Consider the following 17,882-nt stretch of genomic DNA (forward strand, 5'->3'; position numbering starts at 1 on the left):
CAAAGTCGTATGGTGGAAAGTGCTGGACCAAAAGAGAGGAGAGGCCTTGCTCCTGCATGGCTGTGTGACCTTGGATACATCACTTCTCTGCTTGGGACTCAGGGTCCTGATCAGTAAAATGTGGGGACTGGATTGGTCTGGTGCACACAGGAGAGAGATGAAAATAAGTATTTTAATGTATCCATTGGCTCAAACAAAAGTCAAGACACAACGGATAAGCTTCTCACTCAATGGATCAATGAGCAAACGTGCTATAGACTCTAAAATGTGCCATGGAAACTTAAAAAATGGAAACAACAAAAAGTGGGGCTCGATTCAGTTTTCTTTCTGGCTTCTGACCTCAGAACACTCACTGACACAAATATCTAACTGCCTTTCTCCTTCCTTGGTGGTCCCAGTAGGTGGGGAGGAAACTTTCATCCTAACCAACAAGCCCCAGATTGCAGAGAAAATACTTTTCCTAAGTTGGAAAAAAAAAAGAAATTTTGGAGTTGCACTCATCTTTACACCTTCTATATCCTGCACACCCCATTTCAGTGTCAAATACAAACTATAGTAGCATCTTTTGGGTCCCTGGTGACCCTTCATCAAGTACACAATTTTAATGATCTACATTCTAAGGTGGTTGAACAGTAGTCTCCCCCAAGAGACTTGGAAGTCTCTGAGGTGTCTGTTCAAAAAACACAGCTGGTGGCAGGCCTGGAAACCTCAGTGGGGTTGAACATGGAGCAGGTGGGGGAAGGGAGGAGGCTGACACGAGGACCATGTCCGTACAGACTGTTGCTGTCACTTCAGCAACATGGCAGCCTCTGGCCTGACCCACAGTGAAAGGAGGGGTGCTGGGAAGAGGGTGAGTATGGACTGGAGTGGGGCTGAAATGTCAGAAATATCAATCAAAGGGAAGTTGGGTACTCTTTTGTCATTGTGACTGTAGACCAGGAGCAAAGAAAGCCAGGTTCTCTGGGTGAGGCTCACCTTAGCTCTAGTGTGGCCTCATGGTAGGTCCACTGAACTTCACCCATCAGTTATTCAATGTCAGTTGTGTACAAGGCTCCAAGCTGGGGGGCAATGGAGCCTCCATCCATTTCCTCTCCTCCACCTTCCACCCTTCTCTCCCAGCCAAGCGGCTCGACATAAACAGACCATAGCCGCTCACTGATCAGCTCTGGAGTTTTGCTGGCCTGATCTCACCAGGTCTCTAGGCTCATAAACCTCTATTGTTTGGGTTTGGCTGTTCCCTGAATTGTCCTCCTTGTCAATGGCGTGGACTCCATGACCCTTGGGCTCATGATGCTCTGACTGGGCTGTTTTTCTGGACCTCCTCCTGGCCAGGGCAAGCACTATGGCTGTGGGTGAGAGGCACCCACCTCTACCACTATGGGGTTTCCCTGAGGCGGTCCCTCTCCCTTCTCAGTGAGGGGTGAGATGGGACACCATGAAGCATCACTAGTGGGATGTGGGGCAAGGTGCCTGATGTCATGGGCTTCAGGCCGGTGGGGGAGGGCTCATGACATCCAGGAACCAGTGTGGCATGGGCCCTGGGAGGAGCCATGTGGAGAAAAGCCAGAAGGAAGTCTTTCACAAAAATCAGTGTAACCTTTACCTTCCCTGCTACCAAAGGAAACTATATAATCAAGTAAAACCAATAAAGGCAGAGCTTCCCTCATTGAAGTGAGGAATGGGAGTCTCCAGAGAACACTTAAAAAGTTATAGTCACTCAGTGAATTCATGCTCCTTTAAAAAAAAAATAGAACATTAAACAATTACACTAAAATCTACTGACACCCCAGGACCAGGCCCACTTCCCTCCCCAGAGGAAACCACGTTACAAGTTGGTGGGTATTCTTTTCGACCCGTATGTACGCATCTCTGTCTCCATAGCATTGACTTGAGTGCGTTTTTTTTTTTTTTTTTTTTTTAAGAAGATGCTGGGGGTAGGAGTTTATTAATTAATTAATTTATTTTTGCTGTGTTGGGTCTTCGTTTCTGTGCGAGGGCTTTCTCTAGTTGTGGCAAGCGGGGGCCACTCTTCATCGTGGTGCGCAGGCCTCTCACTATCGCAGCCTCTCCTATTGCGGAGCACAGGCTCCAGACGCGCAGGCTCAGTAGTTGTGGCTCACGGGCCTAGTCGCTCTGCGGCATGTGGGATCCTCCCAGAGCAGGGCTCGAACCTGTGTCCCCTGCATTAGCAGGCAGACTCCCAACCACTGCGCCACCAGGGAAGCCCTTGAGTGCGTTTTATATCATTGTTATTCTACTGTTGACCTGTACACACCTGGTTCATTCCTTTTAACTGCTATATAGTATTCCATTGTATGTATACTCCCCATTTTATACAGCAGCCCCCTATTGATGAGCGTTTAAGTTATTTCTATTTTTCCTGGTCACAAACAAAGCTTGTGCATGTATTTTTAGGCATAGGTAAGAGAGTTTCTCTACTGAGGAGAATTTTTCTGAGAGCTTGGAAATCACTATGCTGGGGACTTGGGTGTGGGTGTGGTGGGAACGGCAGAGGGGAGGATGGATGCAAAGGCTTCACAGAGGAGCTGGGCTTGCACCAGGCTATGAAAGGTGAACCTGGGCTTCACATAGATGGAGAAAAGGAAAAGGGGGTCTGGAGTTGGGAGAGGCAGGTGATGTGGTCAAGGTGCTGACCCAGAGGAAACAGGAGGTTGGTGACTGGTGCCGGGGGAGGGGGGGTTAGGTTGGCACGGAAGGGCATGCTTTCTGGGGGTTTGGCGTGGGACAAGAACAGCTCACAAAGGTGTTTGTAGGTGATGTTGGACCCAAGGCGGGCTCTTTATTAGGCACCAAGGTTTACCTCTGCCTTCAAATCCTCAGGGAGGCTGTGATCTTGTGCCAGCGCGTGTCCTCTTCCCCCGGCCCAGTGACCCAGGCCTCTCCTTTCTCTTGCCATCATGCTGTCACTCAGCTCTCACCCCTGCACAGCAGAAGGGAAGAGCCGGCAGTCAGGGTCACCGGCCTCCCCAGGGGTTGAAGGTCAGTGGGCAAGGCCCATCCAGGTGCTCGCAGAACCCTTGGGAGGCTTGGAGGAGGACGGTGCAGGCGAGCCCCCTCTGGGTGATCCAGGGAGGGTCCATCTCTTGGGCCCTGGGTGGAGCCTCATTGCTTCACGATGATGGAAATCATGGCCATTGTCTGTTCACACGTTTGTGGTGTGCCTGGCAGGGAGCCACGGTCCCTAAAACTACTGTGGGGATGTGGAGGGGTGCCCTTCCAGATTGGTCCTGGGAGTAGTCACAGAAGCAGGATTCTGGGAGGGACATGGAAGCCTGAGGAGGGGGCTGCAGTGAACGTCCCTTGTCCTGGGTGGGGACATCACTCCTAAAGCTCACTTTTGCTCGAGTACAGTCATATCAGGAGAAATCTTCTGACTGTGCCTGTTTCCCCATGTGCCTTCGGACTGGCTCTCCCACCTCTTGACATGTCCCACAGCGGGCTTACGAGTGTTTTGTCTTGCTTCTGGGGTAGGAGGTTCTGAAGACCACGGGGGAGTGGAGACAAGGGGTGACAGCTTGTGGGAGGTCTCAACTGTCCTTGCAGCTTCTGTCAGTGTCCCCGCCCACGGCCTCTCTCTCCAGCCCCCTCTGAGGTCAGCACATGTTCAGGCAAGAGGTCTGACACCCCGTGGGCTTCCAGGAGAGGGAGAGGTCTGAGCAGCGGAACTAAGGCTGGAGGGTGGAGGGCAGCGGGGTCGCCAAGGAAGCTGGGGCTGCCTCGTGCAGGTCCTGAATGCCAGGCTAAGGGGTTGAAACCATCTCCTTTGGGCAATAGGGAGCCACTGAAGGTTTCTGAGTAAAAGCAGCAAAATGATCTGCTAAGGAAATGCAAGATGGATTGGCGGGGGTGTGGGGAGTCCAGCTGGGAGAGACCGAAGAACAAAGAGCTGGTCTATGGGATAGCAGAGCAGGAGGCAGAGAAGGAAAAGCTACAGAAGCAAATCTGGAAAACTCAGTAACTGCACTGGAAAGCAGAGAGGCGATACACACACAGCCCAGCCCCTAGTGGCCGGCTGCATTTTCTTTGGGAAAGCCTTCCTAATGAAGGTGACTTTTGTCAGGTGGATGAGTAATTAAAAGAGCAGAACTTCTAAACTTTGAGGCCCTTAGCAGTCCCGGGTCAAAAATAATGATCGGGTCCTTGGAGACAACGAATGCCAAGGTAACAGAAAGAGCCCTGCTTCACTGGAGGAATGCGTGGCCACAGCCTCCAGCAGTTACACCCACCTCTGCCCCCAGCTAGCGAGGATGAAACCTCTCTGACTTTTGTTTTCTTATCTGGAAGATGGGCACAGTGCTATCCCCAGTCTTTATGTTGTGGAGCCATTAACTGGGCTGCTGAGCGCAGTGGGTGTTGACCGCAGAGCCTGGCACAGAGGGACCACTTCGTAAATGGCAGTTGTCATTCATAACAGCCCGGCTGAAGCTTTTCTCAAAGCTTCTTCCTTCTCTCAGTGCTTCTCATGAGTCCCGTCTGATTTCAGATGAGTCTCTGCTCTCAGGATACCCCACGTGTCACTTTGCCCTGTCCCATCAGCCAGTCCTGAATTCCCGTGAGGATCCCACAAGGGCCATTTGAACTGAGGCACTCACAGTTCCACGGGACTCTCCCCGGTGCCCTTTCTGAGGTCACCGCTCCCACAAAGGCCTTTGGATTCACAGCTTTGCCTACCTGTGAATTTCTCTCCCCTTTCTCCTGGCCGGTGATAGTGAAGGTGGGTATTTCTCTTGAAACTGGTTTGAGGGAGTTGTGTACTTTTGTCTGTAATAAAACCCAGCAATTTTGTTGGTCCAACACAGCCAAGTTTTTTTTTTTTTTTTTTTTTCCAGTACGCGGGCCTCTCACTGTTGTGGTCTCTCCCGTTGTGGAGCACAGGCTCCGGACACAGGCTCAGCGGCCATGGCTCACGGGCCCAGCCGCTCTACGGCATGTGGGATCCTCCTGGACCGGGGCACGAACCCGTGTCCCCTGCATCGGCAGGCGGACTCTCAACCACTGCGCCACCAGGGAAGCCCCAGCCAAGTTTTTAAGACGATGGCTTTGCCAAAAGCCATGATATAAAAGGGACTTATTAACACTCCCTCCAGTTAGCAGACAGCTCTGAATGCAGTGCCCTAAAGTGTCCTACGTGCTCTTCTTATCACATTGGCTAATTCTTCCCGGCATTAACAAGGTGATGCCAATGTTTAGCTGAGAACGGAGGGGTCTAACCTTGGGAGCCTCTGGGATGGAGGGAGCCCCAAATGAGGAGAGGTTTGGGGGCATCTGGGGTCCAACGAGGCCAAGTGAATACACTGAAGAAAAGTGCCTCCATGGAAGTGGACCACGGCCCAGGTCTGAGACCTGCAAGTTCTTGGAATGTGCCTGATGGAGAAAGTGAGGATGGGTGGGTATTAGGCTTTCTTCTTTTTGCCAAGAATGGAAATGAAGCAGAGTCCACTCAAAGCCTGGTGGCAAATCCCTGGCAGAGAACTGAGCCATCCCCGTGACTTCAGAAGTCCAGGGGACTTCGCTGTGGGGGAGAAGTCTGCCACCTCAGCATATGCATTAGGATTTGCACGTGTTCCTGGAGTTATGGAATGTGGATGAAGACAGGTGCACCATTTGCGGCCTCGTTGTTTGCCTGTGCATCAATGGCCGGAGGACTCTGTCTTAGGAATGCAGAAAGGGTTAGGGAGCATGATGACACATGGGGGAGGCAAAAAGCCTGGCCAAGCAAGTCACAGAATTTATGGTGGGAGGTGACTCTAGAGGATGCTTTCTTCTGTTTTTATCAGCTCAGCATTCATTTCAACCTTCACTGGGAAACGCAACTTATTTTTTTCCCCCTGGGAGAAAATTGTCTCTTTCTATTCTTAAACCATTAGGTTTGAGTCAGTTCATATTACTCCCTGATCCAGGGGAAGCACGTGAGTCAGACCTGGCCAATCAGAGCATCCCACGCCCCCTTGGCCATGGTGAATGATTCAGGGATAGGGCAGATGACCCAAGCCCATCTAATGATGCTGAATTCAGAGATGTTTCTTGATACTATTGTGAATGAGGAACTTTTTTTTCTACTAACACTTAAGTCTGGAATTATTAGCAATCAGCTCTCTTTCAGAAGCACGAGTTCATGTACGATTCTTCTGGAAGAAATTTGTAAGTCTGCCAGCTCGTGACTGTCCCTTTTTGTTAATTCTTTCTGCCACCCTCAAACTTGATTGCCGTTCAAAATGCTCTGACCAGTACCCGGGGTTGCTGGATGTGTGAAATTGGTAAGCAGGCCATCTTGGAAAGGCAGGCAGCTGTAGGGGACTCAACATCCAATCCCCAAACCGGAGCCGTGAGCGCACGACCAACTAAGTCAGGTGCACGAAGCTCTGGCACCATCTCATTAGCTGCCTATTAGTTTTGCCATCTTGTTTTCTTGTCCAACAACGAATTGATTTTCCTAAGATAGGATGTGGTTGCATCCTGCCTACCTTTTTCTTGCCTACTCATTGATATTTTGCATGTGAAGACCCAGGCTCTGGGAGTGCCTGAGAGGTACTGTTAGGGCAGTTGGTGGGGTCCTTGCAAAGGGTCTGCAGGGAGCTCTCTGAGCTCTTCCCTACAAAGGACCAATTTGTGAAAAGAGCTTAAAGAATGCAAGGATGCAGATGCATCCACAGAGCAGGGCATGATGGATAGAGCAGCCCCATCAGTTCCAGTCCCTACTGGCTTCAACGCAGGCATACTAAGGGAACGCCAGTTACGTGATTCTGCAACGAAGACCATGGCATTCATTGACTTCCACTGCATAACAGAACGGGAAAGTTTGTGGGGTAGACCTGGCTTCCTCCATGACTTAAACGTCTGTCTTTCTCTCCCTTGTCTCTGCTCTGCTTTTCCCAGTGTTGTCTTCATCCTCAACGTAAGCCCCACATTCACATCTTTCTTGTGGCCAGCAGTCCCAGGCCGAGTTATTGCCCTCTTTCACCCTCATTTGGCTTAGTCTCTGAAACAAATTCTGATTGCCAACTTGGGTCACAGGCCCTCCCCAATCAGGCCCTAGGGATTGAGCATGGAGTATTCTGACTGTCCAGACACCCTGGAGGAAGTAGGTGTGGTCCCTTGATTGACAGCCCTATCAAAATCAGGTGGAGTCAGTGCTGTTAATTTACAAAAGGAAGGGAAGTAAGGCATACCCCGAAGTAATTGAGATCTTCCATATTCATAGTATAAATTTCTTTTCACATGACAACTCCATCAGGTTGATGTTAGCTGCCCATAGTTAGTGGATTAGAAGGCTACCGTTGATTAGCAGGGTCTGCCATGGGTGTAGGATATGGATGCTGTGGACACATGCTCTGTTTTTTGCTGCATCTGAACTTCTAGGGCATGAGAGGCTGGAAAGCTCACATTGATTTACTTTGGAGGGAAGTTCCTAATCACACATCAGAGTTGCTGATGCAGAAATCCCAGGCACATCATTAACTTGCTCCCAGCCTCTCTCCCCTATCCCATTTCCCTGCTTCACGGGAGCGTTTCCTCCCTGTTAAGGGCCTCTGCTTGGGCTGGGGGAGGAAGCCGGATACCCTAGCTGAGGACCCTCCTCTTCCCCTAGTGCCAAAAAGAGGTCCTCAAATATTCCCATTCTTGGGAGGAGGGGCTGTCCTGGGGCCAGGCTTTTCCATCCTGGATGGAGAGGAAAAAAACAGGAGAAGAGAAGAGATGAAAGAGAAGAGATGAAAGAGAAGAGAATAGAGTTCTGTAGCAATCTGGCTGCTTTACTCTGAGCTGATTCTTCTCTCCCAGTCAACAGCATCCTGGCTGGTGAAGGGAAAAGGGCAGTGGCCAGGACGCCTGGGGTTGAAAGCCATCCCTGACTCAATGAGTGGAGGCCCTCGGCACCTCCTCTGGGCTCAGTGTCCCCATTCCTGAAACAAGGGGTCAGTACTTTACAGCCTTCTCTAGCCCAGACTTTCTGGAGTTTGATGACAATAGTAGCTCTTTTTTCCTTCTCATAATGGTTTCTCACACAGGGCCAGGGAAGTGGTTCCTTCTAGTCACAGACACAGATGCAATCCCATATAGATTTTTTAAAGTTTGTTTATTATTATTCAAAAAAAATTTTTTTAATATTTTGGCTGCACCACTCGGCTTGCAGGATCTCCGTTCGCTGACCAGGATCGGACCCTGACCATAGCAGTGATAATGCCAAATCCTAACCACTAGACCACCAGGGAACTCCCCAGATTTTTTTTTTTTTCAATAACAAAGAGAACTTGGACCCACGTGGTCCTGACATATTTGACCTCCATTTGCTTCACTCGCATAGGGCGATGGTTTAACTGATCCCCAGTCCATTTCCAGTGATCATGAAACATGAGTTCAAATGCCAACTGTGCCTTATTATATTACTTCTTTTCTCTTTTGCTGGTGACCTTGGGCAAATCACTTTGCTTCTCTGAACATGATATCCTTCCTCCGTAAAGTGGGGATGTCCACTTATTGGGCTGGTGAGATATTCAAATATTTAATAAGCGTTTTGAAAATCATAAAGAATCGTACAGGAGACAGGGATGAGCTGTTATTAAACTCTCACTCAAAACTGGCCTAAGAATGGGCCAGAAATTCCTTCAGGCCTGTTTGTACTGTGCCTTGCACGTAGCAGACACGTGGCAAATATTTGTTGAATGATTGGAATCCCAGGGGCTGTTTGAGTTGTGGTGGATCTCCACATAGCACTCGGGCTGTGCTACTTTACGTCCCAACTGCGGATCTCTGATAGGACAGCTGGGAGGGTGGGTTGTGGGCCTGGAGCAGGGCTGTCTGGTACCTGCTTGGTGCCAAGTCCACTTACTCGCCTGAGATGGGGCATCTGTCAGCCAAGGTAGGAAGATAGATTTCTAACAGCCGGTGGTGGGGGTGGGGTGGGAGGGGGCTTGTGTTTTTCTGATCGTGTTGTAGCTGTTTTGGGAATAAATTACTGTGGCTTTATAGCCCTTACAGGAGTTTCTGGAAAATCTAATTGGATGAATCCCAAAAACTGAATTCTTTTTCGAGTTTCCAACTCCCTCAGATCCTCATTTGGAAGGAAAAGGGGTCAGCCTCTTTGCCTTTGACAGACACCCAATCACCCTCCCAACGGGGTCACCTCTCCTTGATCTTGGAAGTCTCTTTTTTCCCAAAGGACTCCAAGAACATGGCTGAGCCACTCAGACACACAGCCACTCCCCGAGGGTAAAGAGGCAGCTTTGTCACCTCCTTGGCCAAGCGATCAAGCCAATCAGGACAGAGCTGGGGGGTGGGGCGGGGCGCGGGAGAAGCCGACTTCCCGCCCAGGCTCCTTGCCCTGTCCTCTGTTCCCCTCTCCTAAGAAATGGGCATTGACACCCAGAGAATACGCTTTTACACCGATGTAGGTGCACACGGCTTAACAAGCACCGGCGATGCTCTATTGTCAATTAAATTAAACACCCAGCCCCCCGCCCCAGCCCCCATCTTAGAAAAATGCTCTGTGTAGCCAAACATCTGTAGCCCAGGATATGTGATCTCCCTCTGTTTTGTTTTGCTCCAGACAAAATGGTGGAAAAGCTGAAATTTATGCCTTTGGAATCTGAGGCATTAACCGTTGTAAATCAACATTTGGTGCCCAAAGGTAGCAATTACTGCTCTCATTAATAGATTTCCCCAGCCTCCATCATAAAACAACTCTGGAAATGTCTCCAGGGACAGGGTGGGGGAAGCGTGCCTGGGGATCATTAACAGTCAAGCACCCTGGGCGTAGAGGGAGGCCGCATTCCTCTCCCCAGGGCCAGCCCAGGGGACGTGAGGGAAAGTGCACACACACAGGGTCCCCCAGACAGGGCCGGGGGGCTGCTGACATGAGGTGCAGGTCGAGCAGAAGCCCCACATCTGTGCAAGGCCTCCCAGGCAGGGGATCAGAAACACTGGGTCTTGAAGAGGAAAGGACTGAGGAGGGAGAACAGGCGGCTGAGGGAGGGAGGGACACGTGCTAGTCGGAGGGCAGGGGGAAGGAAGGCTCGCATCTCTAAGACTACAGGTGACTTTCTTCTTTTGGGAACACCAGGGCTGGAGGGCATCTTGCCTTCAGTAACAACCTGGGCACAACGCAGGCCCCGGGGCTTGCCCAGGGTCACCTGGCAAGTCAGTGTCTAACTCAGCCATGACCATGAAGCAAAATGTAGAGGCCTGCCCAGAGTGTTGACCGTGGACCCTTTCTGTCTCTCTTTGGTTGGAACATAAACTGGATTTGTACCCAGGAAATAATTTCTTCTGTTCTGTAGATGGAAGCAGGGTGACAATGCTGAGGCCACACACGTGGCCCCTGGAAATGGTAGATGAAGAGGCCTCGCTGGGCTGGAGGGACGGGCCGATCCCCCTCCGGGCATCCCTTTATACCTGGGGATGGGTGTGAACGCGGGGCAAAAGGAACAGAGAATTCTCTCTGCTACTCGCTGATCCCCGCCTTAGCTCTGTGTTATTTTTCTTTTCCGGTGGGATTCTGACATCTCTTTTTCTGGGATATTCGCTTGTAGAAAGAATCCATATAGGATTTGGATGCGACGGGGCCTGTATAAGAATCCTATAACTGCAGCCTTAGCCGATGAACAAGCTGTGAGGCCTCGTGAAAGACAGTCTCAGAACCTCTTCCCTCCTTGTCTGCAATGGGCACCATGGTTCCTCCATGAGACGGTGCTGTGAGGGTGGGTGCCCAGCTGTGTGCGCAGAGTGTGTGCCAGGCTAAGCAGCTGGCACGGGGTAGGTGTTCACAAACTACTTCTGAGTGAATGGAAAAGAAAAGGTATCTATTAGTGTAGAACAAGAGTGGGGTATCCTACCCTTCTGGGTCAGTTTAATTCTCCCCCTTGCAATTTACTCAGATGCAAGAAACCAAAGGCTTCCTGGTCCTCGGGCAAAGCTTGGCTCAGAGAAGCTGCCATGTTGCTCGGGGCACACAGTGGAGCACCCAGCAGGCGGTCGGCTTCCCATGCTCCATGCCTCCCGGCCCGGAACCTCGTTTCCAGTTCCTGGCTTCCAGCTCATAGCAAATCCACCAGGCTGATTGACAGAGAGCATTGCCCCTTGTTTGTTCATTTTTGTTGTGGTAAAATATACATAATATAAAATTTACCACTTTCTCCATTTTTAGGTGGGCAGTTCAGTGAGATTAAGTACCTTCACATTGTTGTACAATCACCACCACTGTTCATCTCCACATCTTTTGCATCATTCCTGTCCTCGTGAACTAATAACTCCCCCTCTCCTTTCACCCAGCCTTGGTAACCTCTAATATTTCCTGTTTCTATGAATTTGACTGTTCTAGGTAAACTCATGTATGTGGAATCATACAATACTTGTCCTTTTGTGTTTGGCTTATTTCACTTAGGATATTGTCTTCAGGGTTCATCCGTGCTGTGGCATGTGTCAGAATTTCTTTTTTTTTCTTTTTTTTTTTTTTTTTTTTTTTGCGGTACACGGGCCTCTCACTGTTGTGGCCTCTCCTGTTGCGGAGCACAGACTCCGGACACACAGGCTCAGCGGCCATGGCTCATGGGCCCAGCCGCTCCGCGGCATGTGGGATCTTCCCGGACCGGGGCACGAACCCACGTCCTCTGCGTCGGCAGGTGGACTCTCAACCACTGCGCCACCAGGGAAGCCCTCATTTGTTTTTAAGGCTAAATAATATTCCATTGTTTGTATGTACCACATTCTGCTTATCCATTTGTCCATCAATGATCATTTGCGTTGTTTCCACATTTTGGCTGTTGTGAATAATACCGCCATGAACGTGGGTGTGCCATATCTGTTTGAGTTCCTGCTTTCAATTTTTTGGATATATACCTAGAATTGGAATTACTGGATTTATGGTAATTCTACATTTACTTTTTTGAGGGACCACCATACTAACCCTTTTTAAAACTTTCCCAGTGGAAGGTCAGTGCTGCAGGGGTGGTGTCTGATGAGAATAGACGCTCTGGGCCTTTCCAAAGTTAGGGCTGGGGGCTGGGGGTGGACAGGGAGGACCCTGGAGCTGGCACAGGTCACCCCTTGGCAGTTCAGCACTGCCCTCCACCAACTGGGACCCATTTTACACTAAGCCCTGGGAGAAAGGAAGCACTAGTTCTGTTCACCATGGATGGACAGAGATTGTTTTGCTTCTTATGATTAAACACCAACTAAATCCCCCACCCCGTGTATACACACACCAACTCCAGATTTGGTTCAGAAAGGTGACTTAAGAAGTTTTAAGACATTGTGATTAAATACATGGGCTTTGGTGCCAGTTCAAATTCTGGTTTACAACAAGGACCTACTATATAGCAGAGGGAACTATATTCAGTATCTTCTAATAACCTATAATGGAAAAGAATCTGAAAAAGAAAATATGTATATCATTATTATATATATAATATATGTATTATATTATATATATTATATATATATTATATTATATATATTATATATATTATATATTATATAATATATATATAACTGAACCTCTTTGCTATATACCTGAAACAAACACAACATTGTAAATCAACTATACTTCAATTAAAAAAAATAACAGGGCTTCCCTGGTGGTGCAGTGGTTGAGAGTCCGCCTGCCGATGCAGGGGACATGGGTTCGTGCCCTGGTCCAGGAAGATCCCACATGCCGCGGAGCGGCTGGGCCCGTGAGCCATGGCCGCTGAGCCTGCACGTCCGGAGCCTGTGCTCCGCAACGGGAGAGGCCACAACGGTGAGAGTCCCGTGTACCGCAAAAAAAAAAAAAAAAAAAAAAAAAAAAAAAACCCAATTCTGGTTTAGTCACTTACTAGTTAGGGATCTTGGACAAATCATTGAACCTGAGAGCGTCAGTGTTCACATATAAAATTGGGGTCACAGGTCGTTGTGGCCTTAGAGGGACATTGGATGTGAAAAGCTGTGCACGGTCTTGGGCCAGAGGGAGCTCTGTCCAAGGACTGGACTTTTGCTCTCAGAGGCTGCTGACCACGCCACGACTGGCGCGGTTAGAAGGTGTCCCCGACTGGCCGCTTGGCTCTGCATCACCTGCCTGCTCTGGAGGGGGAGGGTGCTTGAGCCCCGGGTGTTCCACGTTCACTGCTGGGCCCCCCAGGTCCCGAGGCTGGCGCTGCCTGTGGGGAACGGCCCACAGTGGGGGGATTTATTATCTCTGGTCTCCGGTGCTTCACGGGTCATGTGACACGGCTAATCCTTAATTACACCTAATGTTAAAGGTTAGTCCACCTCTGGGATGTTTCCCAGCTTGAAGGTGCCTATGGAAAATTAGTTCATTCATAAAACACAGTGTCAGGTTACAGACCCAAATGGCTTCCCCCAGCCTCTGGTGGAGATGGGGTTGGTGGAGGCTGCTGAGAAACATCCCCAAGCTTGCCTCCTGACTCATCCGTTACCTCTAACAGGGTGTCAAGTGAATGATTCCCTTCCAGAAAGATAGCAATCGTGCCCAGAGGAAGGGTGAGTTCAAAGGGCTTCAGAAGCATCGAATAATCACTCAGATGGACAGAGGTCAGCATGGGGAAAGATGAGGCCCAGGAAATTTCATGGTGGTTGTTCAGCTTCCCTGTTCCTCAGCAACTGTCCCCCCACCCCCATGGGTGCTATACTTTGTATGGTCAACGGAGACATTGGCAAGCTGCTGAGAAGTGCTGGGGCCCCGACTCCACCCTGGGCAGTGCCCCAGTGGGCCCAGAAATCATCACAAGTGCCTGCCCTCCAGGGCAGCTTTGCTGGGTCCAAGTTCTGCTTGCTCTAAAGATGACTTCCCATCAGTCCAAAATTTATTAAGTCATCCAGCAAATGTTCATTGGACACTCACTGTGCCAGGTACTATTCTAGAACCTGGGAATGGATTGCAGTGACCAAACAGACAAAACAAGAATGACTACCCTCCCAGAGTGTCCATTCTAGTGGTGGGGGGAAAGACAGACAATGAACGAAATGTAGTAGTAAAATGATAGCATTATCTGATGGTGATAAGTGCTATGGAGAGAAAGAAAGCAGAGGAGGGAGAGAAGAAATACTAGCCTGGGTATGTGCTGCAAGTTTTGATAGGGTAGTCAGAGAAGGCCTTACTGTAAGTTGAGAGTGGAGCAAAAAAAGGAAGGAGGTGAGGCAGTCAGCCATGAAGAGATCTGAAAGGACAGTTGCTCCAGGCAGGGTGAACAGCAAGCACAAAGGCCCTGAAGCAGTAGGATGCAGGTATGTTTGAAGAGTAGCAAGGAGGCTGTGCAGCTGGAGCAGAGAGAGTCAGGGGAAGAGTAACAGAAGATGAGGCCAGGGAAAACAAAGACCACGCCTCGGTTTCTGTGCCTCTAGCCCTGTGCTCAGCGTTTCCTGGCCTTGACCACGGATGTAATATGTCGACTGTAATGCTTTAGAGTAGGGATCAGCAAACTACAACCCTTTGGCCAAATCCATCCAGCTGTTTTTGTAGATCAAGTTTGATTGGAACAAAGCTGTACCCATTCATTCACATATTGTCTATAGCTGCGTTCAAGCTAGCAGGTCAGAACTGAGTCACTGTGACAGTGACTGGATGAACTGAAAGCCTAAGATATTTACTACCTGGTCCATGTTTTAGGGCACGGGCTTTGGAGTTAGACCACATTGGTTCAAATCTCTGCTCATTTATCATCCAAGCGGCCCTGGGCAAGTTACTTAACTTCTCGGAGCTTTATCCTCCCATCTGTAAAATGCTGATAATATCTATCTTACAGAGTTTTCTGAGATTAGATAAAACAACTAATATGGAATGCATGCACCTGATAAATCCAAATACTTTTTAAGGAGTCAGCAGTGGGTGCACAGTCCTGGACTTACAGGGACAATATCTTAGCAAAAGTTTTCATTGGTCTCAGTTTTCATTAGTCTCAGTTTCTCTGTCTGTTAAGTGGGGATAATTATTTGTGAAACTAAAATGAGATAAAGTGTATGGTTTGTAGCAAGCACATATTAAATGGAAGTTGCTGCTTTTATTTTCATCAGCTTTACCCTCCATCGTCTCCTGTGTGGGGGGCCATCTGCAAATTCTCCAGGATCTGGGAGAAAAATCCAACATCTGTCTGTATATCCATGTACTGCTGCCCTGCTACCGGCTCCTGGTACACACCTCAGCAGAAGGGAGTGAGTATTAAAAGGCCTCCCTTTCCCACATCTTGACATCCGGCCTAAACCCACTGCTACCTGAAAGAGCGCCAACCTGTTCAGCATGTTTGAATTTGCAGATAACCTCTTATTTATTCTCAGAGTATCCACAAAGCTGAAGCTTGTCATGGGTTTTTATCATGTGGCAATAAGTACTGTTGGGGAAGGTCTATCTTCGCAAAGCCCAATTAGCGTATTTATTTATTAGGCTCTTCTTTCATCAGGTAAGAGTAATCGGAGGGTCATCGTAGGATTCTGCCCGCTGAAGCCGGTTTGAGCATTTGCCGATTGGCGGGGGTGGATGGCAAATGGTAAGAATTTGGGATGGGATGGCGGTCTGGGCTTGGGAAATGTTGATTTTGTTGGAGGACTTTGTCACGCCGCCTGGCTGTGATGACAATCCACTTGAGTTACATTGCATTAAAAAAAAAAAGTGGCGAGAGTCCAGTGGTTGAAATGCAGACGCCCACATGTATTTATATTTGCAGTGCCTGGGCCATGTGTGCAGTGATACAGCGAACAAGAAAGTTGTGGAACTGAAAATAACATATGTCTGTCTCAAGTGCCAGAGGAAACTGTAGCACTGGCGAGAAGGGGAAGGGTCCAGATTTAGAGACGGGGAAAGAAATATGCTCCTTGTTCAACTGTGGTGTTTATACACAAGCCCTCATTTCTCCTCACACATAATGAACAGCCACAAAACTGACAGGAAAACAAATGCAAAACGGGGCAAGTTGACTGCTTCTTTGAGAGCTGGTTGGCGTAACGGAGTCCTGGATTGGCGTAACGGAGTCCTGGATTGAAAATGAAGTTCAGGCAGATTGAACTCTGACCCCCCACCACCCTGTTGCAGTTTTCTGAGTTCCTGGGATCTTGTTCATGAGAACGAAGCTGTGGATACAACTGAAACGGGTAGAGGTGGAGATGGTTAGAAAGGGATTCCTCCTTTGCCACAAACCTCCTTGACTTAAAAATGATTGAAATAAAAAATCTCCAAACCAATTACTTTCCGTCTCTTGAGAGCCAGAGGATTGTCTAGGGTTTTTCTGGACACAGGGACCCCAAAGATCATATTTCTCTTCTGGGTGGGGTGCTATTTTTAAGGCTTGGTTACCAGCCTCCAACTCTTAATTCCATGTGTCTATATGTATAAATAGATGTGACTAAATTTAAAAAGAAATAATATTCACATCTTTGGGTTTTTTCCACCCTCACAAAAAACAAGTAATGGTTTTGACTTCATTTTCCACATTTCTCTGCCGTTTTGACGTTAATCAGACACAGCCCAAGACTAGGAGCACATTTGGTCTTTGAAAACAAAAAAATAGAATTGGCCTCTGACTCCTCTGGATGGTTCTGTAATTCATTGCTCTCAGAGCACCCCTGGCAACCCAGAACCCCAGCTCAGACCTCAGATCCAGCTGGAAACCTCCTACATCGGCCCTTGGCTTGAAACTAGACCCTCAAGATTTTAACATCATGTTGGCCAAGCCACTGATGTCTAACTCCCCCTGCCTCAGTTTTTTCATCTGCAGAATGGATGTGATACTCTCACCACCTGTCAGGACCAGAAGAGGTTGGGAGGAGTTGGAGAAACACCCAGGGTGGGTTTCAGAGTAGCTGCTGAAGTGAAATAGAGCCTGATGGCCACTCAGCGATTGTTTTCTGCTTCTTCCTCACCTTACTGGTTAAGTGTGGCCAACACCCAGTTTTCATGTCAGGCATGCGGGCCCCAGGGACCTGAGCCTGGGGGCTAAGCTATCACAGCCCGAACACCTCCTGCAGGCCAGCACCAGGTGTCTGGCCTTCGTTTGTTTGGTTACACCTCACGACAACTGGCAGAGAGGTGTTGCTGGTTCCATTTCACAGACTGGGAGACTGATGAGCAGCTGCTCCTTTCACACCAATTGAAACGTAATACTCCCAGCGGTTAAAAAAATATGTTACAACCAACCAAAGAAAATGTATGCAGCTGTCTGTGGAGGAGGATGGGGCAGGTGGGCAGAGAGCAGGGCATTTAGACTGGAATCTTGGAAGGAGAGCGCCATATCCTTCCACATCCTGTGTAGTGGGTCTAATAGTACCACCCTTACCTCGAAAAAAAAAATCTGTGTCTACCCAGATGTCAGAATATGCCCTTCTTTGGAAATAGAATCTGAAGATGTGTAATTCGTTAAGGATCTTGAGAGGAAATCATCCTGGATTTAGAATGAGCCCTAAATCCAATCACTGGTGTCCTTCCAAGGAGAGGACAGGGCACAGACACAGAGGGAAGAAAGGCCATGAAGACAGAGGCAGAGACTGGAGCCAGAGGATGCTGGTAGCCACGAGGAGCTCCCAGGCAAGGAAGGATGCTCCCCTAGCGCCTTTGAAGGGAGCATGACCCTGCTGACACCTTGGTTTTGGACTTCTGGCTTCCAGAACGGTGAGAGAATAAATTTCTGTTGTTTTACGCCTCCAAGGTTGAACAATTGGTTAGGGCATTCTTAACAAACTAACACCTTCTGGCGAGCTGTTTACATTTGGTCACCAGAAATAAAGGCAGGCAGGAGCTTGTACTGAACACACACAAGGAAGGGCTAACTCTGTAAAGGGAAACATTACATCTCTTTGGTAAAACAAAACAAAAGGCAGAAAGTCCCTTGTTCTTTTCTTGGAGCATGCCTTAGAGATAGAATCCCTGAGTCTGCCGAGGAGTCCAG

The 17,882-nt window shown here is 48.9% G+C and overlaps 1 long non-coding RNA gene across 2 annotated transcripts; it reads left to right on the forward strand.

Moving 5' to 3' along the window:
• The first annotated feature begins 8,751 nt into the window (after positions 1-8,751).
• On the forward strand, positions 8,752-17,600 carry LOC309815412. 2 transcript variants are annotated; one of them, XR_014295874.1, is made up of 4 exons: positions 8,752-8,878; positions 15,022-15,159; positions 15,405-15,491; positions 17,426-17,600. It is a non-coding gene; the product is annotated as an uncharacterized lncRNA (long non-coding RNA). The 2 variants fall into 2 exon arrangements; XR_014295875.1 differs by lacking the exon at positions 17,426-17,600 and adding an exon at positions 15,669-15,955.
• The last annotated feature ends 282 nt before the right edge of the window (positions 17,601-17,882 follow it).

The sequence above is a fragment of the Mesoplodon mirus genome (assembly GCF_964341445.2).
Source record: "Mesoplodon mirus genome assembly, chromosome: 2".
Classification (NCBI taxonomy): domain Eukaryota; kingdom Metazoa; phylum Chordata; class Mammalia; order Artiodactyla; family Ziphiidae; genus Mesoplodon; species Mesoplodon mirus.